Raw genomic sequence first — 9,213 nt, 5'->3', positions numbered from 1 at the left:
GCCTGCCCATCTTCCAGTATGGAGTGTAGGTCTACTTCCAGCTCATTTGTCTCAGTCCCTTTATCTTGTTTGTGGACATGTGCCGATATGGTCATCTGTTTCTGTTTTTTGGGGGCACATTAAGGAGTTATCTGAATTAATACTTCAATTGGTGTGTATTTTGGTATTTTTTATGCTTTCTGATTGCCTCCAGGTAGATGTGATCAGGAAATGGGCTTCCCTTTTCACTCTTCTTCCTGAGAAATGTCAAGATGCCATTGTTGGTCATTGTGACATAACTCAGGGTTTAATTTTCAGCCTATTTCTTTTTTAATCTGCCTGTCCCACTCCACAATCCCCATTCAGGATTTTTTTTCCAGTTATAAACAGTTCAGGGCCGGCTGTGACCATTTGGTTTTAAGAGAAAACTGTCTCTTTAAATTTTGAGGCAATCTGTGCGCATGCATAGTAGAGCCCTGCAGAGGTGGGAATGGGGTATCCACTTGCTCAGATGCCCCCTCTAGTCACCAGAATGGAGGTACACAGACTGTGAGAGACCAATGAACAGACACCAAAAAAATAAAAAATAATAATGTTTACACCTTTATCTCTGTGGTTCTGTCAGGTGTCCGTGGCTGCTCTGATCCTTCCCCCGGTTGGTCTCATCCAAGATGGCAGCTCCGGAAGCAGCTGAGCATCTTAAATAAGAAACCAATGGATTTCTTGCTTTTGCTACAAATTCCCCTAGCTGTAAGCCTTCCAATCTTCTAAATATTCCCTTATATGTGGTTCAGAGTTCTGGCATCATCCCCTGAGCCTATTTGGTTTGGTATTCTGTGTTGTTACTGATGGAACTCCTCACTGCACTTCCACCCTCTCTGCCATCTTGTTTGTTCTAATGACTTTTTTTTATGTGCATCTTTTTGTGTACTTATTGGCTACTTATATTTCTCCTTTGGTGAAATATCTAAGTCCTTCACCCATTTTTTTAAAAAATTAGGTTGTTTGTCTTCTTGTTGTTGTAGGATATATTATACATTGCTGTTGTTAAGTGCCATCAAGTAGGTTCTAACTCATAGCAACCCTGTATAGGGTTTCCAAGGAACAGCTGGTGGGTTTGAACCATCAATTTTGTGGTTCACAGTCCAGTGCTGATCTTACAGTACCACACCAGGAGTCCATATACATATTGGATATTAAACCCTTATTAGATATATGGTTTCCAAATTTCCCCCCCAATCTATAGGTTGTTGCTTAACTTTGTTGATAAAATCCTTTGATCTATATGTCTATTATTATAACTATTTAGTGTGTTTTGAAAGCAGGATGTATGGGTTCTCCTATTTTATTCTTCAAGATTGTTTGGGGTCCCTTGCCCTTACATTTAAATGTAAATTTCTGCAAACAAGGCTGTTGGGGTTTTGATGAGGGTTGCATTGAATTTAATGATTACTTTGGTGTTGTCTTTACGTCTAATCTATGATTAAGTCTCTCTATCTATGAACACACACTGTCCTTCCTTTTATCTAGGTCTTCTTTCTCCTGGGATCTTGAAATAGGTAAGTCCCAGTATCATCAAGACAGATGCATGATAAATATGTCAGTAGCTTTGCATGTGGGACAAACATCATTTGTACCTTTTGTCTTCAATAGAGCATTCTGGTATCATGACATTTACCAGGACCAGAACACTCAGTGTATTGGTATCTGGATCCCCCAGACTGGTCATGGCTGGTAAGGTAACCGTAATATCTATTGTGGCTTGCATTGTGTGTGAATTTCTGCAGATAAATGATCCGACATTAAGAAGGGAGAAGGTACAATAGTATTAAAACTGGCAGGGTTTTGTTTTTGTGTTTTTGATCATAGAGACATGCAGTTAGCCTTCCCTCACAGCTTCTATGGTCTTTCACACATAGCTGCAATCATTCCCATGGGCCTCTGTAAGTGGAACAAGCCCCAGCCAGGTTCAGGGCTTAGTCAGATAGGTGAGCAGTTATCGCCAGACAACCAGCCTATCTTTTTGCCACGACTTCAGCACTACCATTTTTGTAAGACTACCTCCTTGGGCATACAAGCTGGTTAATAGCATTGTTATCCACAATCTTTCCTGGAAATTTGTATGCAGGTCAAATCCAGAGCTAGGAAACAGAATTCAGTGACAGAACAGCTCACTAATCCCTTCCTTAGCTTGGTGACAGATGACCAGTGCTTGCCAGGGTAATTTTTATTCCAAAGTATTTCATGAGTTTCTTGGCAAGATGAAGGGCACAACCCATTCCAGGCTTTCTTAGTAAGGCAAAAAACGAAAATTTATATGATTTTTTTTCTATCTGAAGTTCCCAGTCAAGAATACCCTCTGTGTGTTCCTTCTCTCTGGAATTTTTTTTTTCCTTCTCAACAAACATGGGATATGAAGGATTAAAAATGATGCAGCCATGTTAGGATGCCATGGAACTGTATGGTCTTTGGTGTGGTGATAAGAAGGAAGCGGCGCTAAGACTTGGTGTACACTGGGGGAGGATAGGAATGACTCTTACAGACTGAAAAGTATTGGTTCAGCTGATTGTAAAGCTGGAATTTACTCTGGAAGGAGAAACTTTCTTTACAATGCCAAGTCAAGCAAAGCAGAGTGAATGTTGTCGTTGTTAGGAGCCATTGAGTTGGTTCTGACTCATAGTGATCCTATGTACAACAGAACGAAACACTGTCCAGTCCTGAACCATCCTCACAATTAAATGCAGACTGCCTAGAAACTCTCAATTCTCCTCTGACTGAGAATCTCAGGATTGGCAAATTAGTTAACGAATAACTTGCAAAGGCAGGGGTGAGGTAACTCTAAGGCCTTTCATGGAATCAACAATTTAGAGAGCGGCAGTCAGGCAGTGAGGCCAAGGTCAAAAGCTAGGAGAAATCAAATCTTGGGCTAAACCACAGAGCTGCAAGCAAATGAGACTAGTGCAAGGTGTGTACTGCAGAGGCAAATCAAATGGTGCACAGGGGAAAGAGTGGTGTATTTGTGCAGGGTTTAAATCTGACCTGATGTTGTCTTGGTGGGATGGGACTGAGCCACTGAGGACCCCAGTGAGCTGGACATGTTGAGTTTTGTGCACTTAGAGTGTCAGTAGGCATAGACCTTTGGATTAGACTATGAGTTATCATTATATAATTCCTCTTATCTTCTGCTTACTATCTCTGAGGTATGTAGCTAATTACATGGCTCCTTTGCAAAACCTTTCAAGTACCTTCCTTCTTCCCTTTCCTGTGGTCAGAGTTCCTGGGTTTCTGATTTATCATGTAAGCACACTTCTTTGTGCACTTACCTTACTCTATTGAAAGTGCTTATTTGCATATCTCTTTGCCCTCACTAAATTGTGTTTTAATGAGGGAAATCATTTCTTACTTACTTTTATTTGGGTTAGCAGTGCTTGACTCTATATTGGGTACATTGGTAAATGAATTAACCCAACAGTGAAGACCTGAACATTTATTAACCTGGATCTCCTCCACCTCTGCAGTCTCTGGCAGAGTTGCTCCACTTGACCTTGGTTTGAATCACTTCCTTCTACCTGAAGTTCCCAGTCAAAAACACCTCTTTGGGGGCCTCCTCTTCCTCCTGGAATTCTCTCCTTCCTTCTCTTTGAACAGTCATATCTCCCCCCACTGGACTGGAAGCTCCCTGGAGGCAGGACTGTGGGCTTACTTGTATTTCTAGGAGATGCTCGATGAGTGTTTGCTTAGGGGGAGAGTTAATTTCTTCGGCTCTGACCTTCTGGCCCCCATCAGGCAATTCCTTGCTATGTCTAGTCTAATTGCTATTTATCTAAGAGGATTTCCTCAGGAGGTGAGCTGAATTATTAACTAACCAGTGGGAACATTCAGTAGGGAAACTGGGCTTTGAGCAGTAATTTGAAATGATTGGATTAATTAAGAGTTGTTGTTAAATGCTGTCAAGTCGATTCCAACTCATAGCAACCCAAGTAGCCACCTATTTTCCCTTTCATGGTGGCAATTTGTTGTTATTTTGTCAAGTGTCGTCAAGTTGGTTCCGACTCATAGCAACTCATAGTATAAGGTTTCCAAGAAGCAGTTATTGAATTAACAGCATAAAGTCATATTGGACTTCCTATGAGGAACTTTCAGCCCTACTTTATCACACACAAGCCAAATGAGAGGAAGAACAATATATCTGTACCAGCTCTGTGCTGCCCATGGTCCCTGCCGCAGTCCTGGGGTAAAGCCAGGTGTGCACAAAATTATTGTGTGATTAAGGATTGGCTTTGACTGTGGCCCACCTTTATGCCTCTTTACCCTCTAGCTGTCTCCTGACTCTTGCCCAGATCCTGGACTAAACATTTCTGCTCTACTCCCATCCTTGTAGTTATAGTGACAAGGGATTTGATCAATCAGTAACTGTTGTTGTTGTTGTTGTTGTTGTTAGGTACCATCGAGTCTGTACTGACTCATAGCAACCCTATGCACAACAGAACAAAACACTGCCCGATCCTGGGCCAACCTCACAATTGTTGCCACACTTGAGTCCATTGATGCTGCCACTTTGCCAATCCATCTCACTGGGGGTCTTCCTCTTTTTCTCTGACCCTCTACCTTACCAAACATGATGTCCCTCTCCAGTGACTGGTCCCTCCTGACAATATGTTCCAAGTATGAAAGAAGAACTTTGGTCACCTTGGCCTCCAAAGAGCACTCTGGCTGCACTTCTTGCAACACAAATCTGTTGGTTCTTTTGGCAGCCCATGGTGCTTTCAGTAACTAGGGGTGGAAAACTCAGATGCTCATGGAGGCCAAGGGAAATAACCAAGGCAGACTGGACAGAGGCAAAGGTGACCATGCCCAAGGAAAGGGGCAGGTGCTTCTGGGCTCAGGTGGATTGTTATCTGCGGGACAGTGAGTTTGGGCTGCCTCCTCTTATGTTTTATAGTCAATCTTGTTAGGAACCTTGGCACTGTCAGAAAAAAAGTATTCAAGACAGGGAAAAGGGCAAAAGAGATTAGTGGGTGTCTTTTCAGTGGCCTATAGGGTATAATCTCATGGTCTCCAGAGGGATTATTTGATTTTATAGGATTTTGCACTTTTGATAGATTTTGAGATGGGAAGATTATCCTGGATTATCTATATATTCCAATGTAATCACAGCAGTCCCTAGAAGCGAAAGAGGGAGGCAGAAGGGTCCAAGCCAGAAAAGGAGATGTGATGACAAAAACAGAGAACCAGAATGATGCAATGTGGGAAATACTTGGCCAGCCCTTGCTGGCTTTAAGGTGGAGCAAGGGACCATGAACTAAGGAATGCAAGTGATCTCTAGAAGGCGGAAAAGGCAAGAAAATGGATTCTCTCCAGGGACATTTATTTTGTATTTGCATGAGTCATTTATTATTTTTTTTTAAATTATAGTTTAACGATACTGTGTTCATAATCTGCATTCTTATACTTCTGACTTTAAACAAGTAATACTTTTTGAATCTGCTGTGACATCATTAATTTAATTTCTATTTTCCAAGCTGTCAATGATTACAAATTTCAAAAAGATACATGCTGGCAAGGCTTGCTGTTGGAAAGTTTTATGGTTAACAAAATTTTTGTCCATGATGAAATAATTTATTCTGATTTGAGAAAGTGTCAAATAGTGTATGTGGTTGGAGTCCTAGTGTGGTGCTATAGGATAAGCACTGAACTGATAACCGGAGAGTCAATGGTTCAAACTTATGGGCCACTACTGGGAAACCACCCACTCGTAATAGCAGCTCTAGAGAAGGAAGACATGACATGAGTTTAGAGTTGTCACAATGATTGAGGGGCACTATTGCTATTTAGAAGGCATGCACCAGGATTGCAAAGATGACCATCAATGAACATGACAGTTCCTCAGAATGAAGATTTGTCCTGGGTCCTTTCCAACACCTGAATGGGTCCTTCGATATTCATGTAGGTGAAAAGCTATCTATCATTGCCTGAGCCTTAAGCCTAACTCTTTTTTTAATAAAAGCACAAAGTATTTTTCACAAATTAAGAATATGGTATAAGTGAAGGGAAGATGCTCTTTGTTTTATTCAGAATTTCACCTAGAGTTATTCACTGATTTAGAAAATCACATCAGGATCTGCAATGTATGGACTGCAGACAAATCCATCTGCACTCCTATTTGTCTTTATTTATGGGGAACTGACTCAATGACACTTAACAACAATAACAACATGGCTACTTGAATTCATAATGCGTTCAAGTTTATGGACAAGCATCTATTATTTTATTATATGTTATGGTTGTGTCTAAGCACATAGTATTATTTTTGTAATCACATTAATTATTTTATTATAAAACTTTCTTTTTTATTTCTCTATTATATTATTGTTGTTGTTAAATGACATCAAGTCAGTTTTGACTCACAGTGACCCTGTATAGAGTTTCTGAGGAGCAGCTGGTGGGTTTGAACTACAGATCTTGTGATTGGCATAGCATGTTGTTGTTGTTCAGTGCTGTCGAGTCAGTTCTGACTCATAGTGACCCTGGATAGGGTTTTTGTGGAGTGGCTGGTGGCACAGCCTAGGGACGATACATTATTTTAAAAATAATTCATAAAGTTTAACATTAGCATAAACTCACTGCAGTGAAGAGGATTCTGAATCATAGCAATCCTGGAAGGGTTTCTGAGGAGTTACAGGAGCAGCCATTCCCATCTTTATCCCTCACAGCTGTTGATGGGTTCGAACCACCAACCTTATGGTTAACAGTCCAGTGCTTACCCTACAGCACCACCAAGGCTCCTTCATTTCAGCATAGTAACAACATATTTGTTGTAAAAGGTGGGGGAGAGGGGTTCACCCTAAAATGATTACCTGAGAAAATCTCTAACCCCAAGCCAAAAATAGCCCCTAAAGTGTTCTTAAAATCAAGCAGTAGTTTCATTTAATTGATAAAGAATATCTACTTTGAGCTTTGTACTATTTCAGTATCTATCTATATGGGATCAAACTGACAAAGCAACTCGAAGGATAGGAACCTTAAGGGACAATGAATTCATGGGAATGGGGAGGAATGACTCAGAAAAGGAGGACGACAGTGGGGGCACAACTTGAAGAATATAATCAGTGCCACTAATTGTAGGTGTAGAAATGGTTGAATTGGTGTGTACTTTGCTGTGTATATTCTCAACAACAACAAAACAAATTAAAAAAAAATTTTTTTTTAATAGCGAGGTTTGAATAGAATTGAGAACCACTATGGTGGAATAAGGAATAAGCACTACTGGCCAGGAAGTGACAAAACCTTCCCCTGGATCCTGGTTCTGCCACTCCTTCTGAGATTGTCACAACCTCCTCAAGATTGTTGCTTCTGTAAAACATGATCAGCACCCACCTTCTACTGTTTATAGTGACTGTTGCATTAACCAAATGAAATCATGTAATATCAAATAAGTATAAAGAGTATATCTCAACATTGCCCATGAATACTTAGACCATTTTTGGTTGGAATTAAATTGATGCATAGTAATGCTCTAATCATTCATAGTGGGTAAACTTAGACTTTAAATTGTCTTGCCAAAAAGCCTTGAATAGGCGCTTTGCAAAAGAAGAAATTCAAATTAAATGGCTGATGAATATCTGAAAAGGTGCTCAACTTCATTAGTCACCAGGTAAATGCAAATAAAGCCACAAGGTGATATCATTATCCTCCCACCAGCATGACTAAGATAATATAACAACTGTTGTCAGAATGCAAATCAATGAAAACTCTTATGCATTGCTGGCGCAAGCATAAATTAGTACCATACTCAGGGAATCTGTTTGGCAGGATCAATGAAAGCCATCCTAGGAACCAGCAATTCCACTCCTAGTTACAAAGTCAACAGAAGTGTGTTCATATATTCCTCAAAAACTTACGTATAACAACATTCATGGCAATAGTTTCATAATGGGCCCAAACTGGACGTACTTCAAATGGTCACCCATTTAAAATGGATAAATTATGGTACAACGTATGCATTCGGGCACAATAGGCTTTTTAAAAAGACTCCCCATCAACATGTTCTCCACTGTTGACCTCTTCTCCCCTCCCCAAGCTCTGGTCCTGTTATTTCTCTTCACCAACTCCACCCAAATCACAAACGGCAAAGTTGGAAGGGACTTTGAAGACCCTTTGCTGTTGAATTTCTCAAATTCTGCTGAAAAACTACCAGTATTATTGCTGTTGTTGTTGGGTGCCATAGAGTCGTCACTCACTCAAAGCTACCCTACACACAACAGAATGAAACACTGTTTGATCCTGTGCCAGCTTTACAATCATTGTTACATTTGAACCCATTGTTGCTACCACTGTGTCAATTTACCTATTTGGGAATCTTGCTCTTTTTTCCCCGACCTTTCACTGTACCAAACATGATATCCTTCTCCAGAGACTCGTCCCTCCTGATAATATGCCCAAAGTATGAGGGATGAAGTCTGGTTATCCTGGCTTCTTAGGAACATTCTGGCTGCACATCTATTAACACAGATTGATTTCTTTTTTTGTGGCAGTTCATAGTACTTTCAATATTTTCCTCCAACATCATAACTCAAAGGCATCAATTCTATGTTTTTCATTCATTGTCTAACTTTCACATGCATATGAAGTTATTGAAAACACCATGGCTTGAGTCAGGCGCACCTTAGTCCTTAAACTGACATCTTTACTCTTGAACACTTTAATGAGGTTTTGTGTAGCATATTTGACTAATGTAATATATTGTTTGATTTCTTGACTACTGCTTCCATGAGAGCTGATGGTAGATTCAAGCAAAATGAAGTCTTTGACAACTTTAATATTTTCTCCATTTATATGGATGTTGTTTATTGATCCAGTGGTAAGGATTTTTGTTTTCTTTACATTGAGATGCAACCCATACCAAAGGCTGTGGTCTTGTATCTTCATCAGTAAATATTTTAAGTTCTCTTTGCTTTCAGCAAGCAAGGTTGTATCATCTGTATATGGCAGGTTGTTAATGAGTCTTCCTCCAACCCTGATGCCATGTTTTTCTTCATATAACACAGTTTTTTGATTATTTGCTCAGCATACATGTTTAATAAATATGGTAAAAGAATACAACCCTAGTGGACACCTTTCTAATTTTAAACCATTCAGCATTCCCTTGTTCTGTTAAAAAACTACCTCTTGGTCTATGTACAGGCTCCTCATGAGCATAATTAAATGTCCTGGAATACTCATTCTCCACAATGT

Source organism: Chrysochloris asiatica, unplaced genomic scaffold (genome assembly GCF_000296735.1).
Source record: "Chrysochloris asiatica unplaced genomic scaffold, ChrAsi1.0 scaffold00041, whole genome shotgun sequence".
Taxonomy (NCBI): Eukaryota; Metazoa; Chordata; class Mammalia; order Afrosoricida; family Chrysochloridae; genus Chrysochloris; species Chrysochloris asiatica.
This window is presented reverse-complemented; position numbering follows the sequence as displayed.